We start from the raw sequence: 733 nt of genomic DNA on the forward strand, positions 1-733 counted from the left end.
CCCCCCCCACTGTTTTTTGCAAGCATTTTAGTGAAGAAGACAGAAGATAGTACTTCTGTATTTTGAGATTTTTTCAAACATCATGGCACTCAATTTATCTAGGGCACTTCAAGAAAAAAAATAAAAGTTATTTCAAAGCAAGTTCCCATTTTAATTTAAATACATTTCCACAAAGGTTTGTAGTTAAATATCAAGACATCTCTGCATTACAGAATCTTGCCATGATGTTCCTCTTGCTCTCATTACCTTACCCCAATTAAGCAGCTGAAAACTTTTCTTTCAGACTAACTACTGGTATTAAAAAATTCAAATTATATAGAATCACACTGCAAATAACATACACTGTAGCAAAATAGGGAAATATTAAAAATCCATATTCCTCCTCAGGATCTTTTTAATATAAAAACACCCCTTGTTAAGATGGGTGTATGAATCAGGCAAAAATCTTCTCTCCTCTGACCAGAAGGATCAAGTAATGATTTAGTAGCATACCTAACATACCTTTTTTTCCCCCAAAAAAAATTTTCAAAGAGAAAGAACTGGCTTTATATGTTTCCAACACTCAGTTACAAAATTTTAATATGAGACCTTTACAATTCTACCTTTGCATCCATGTCAGGAAATATTCATGGCATACTTACACTTCTAACTTATTTCAGCCCTCTACCAATTAATGCTTTTGTAACTGTAGTTCACTTAAATTAAATAATAATTCATTAATAATGCAAAACCA

This window comes from Buceros rhinoceros, unplaced genomic scaffold, assembly GCF_000710305.1.
Source record: "Buceros rhinoceros silvestris isolate BGI_N320 unplaced genomic scaffold, ASM71030v1 scaffold6552, whole genome shotgun sequence".
In the NCBI taxonomy this organism is placed as follows: Eukaryota; Metazoa; Chordata; class Aves; order Bucerotiformes; family Bucerotidae; genus Buceros; species Buceros rhinoceros.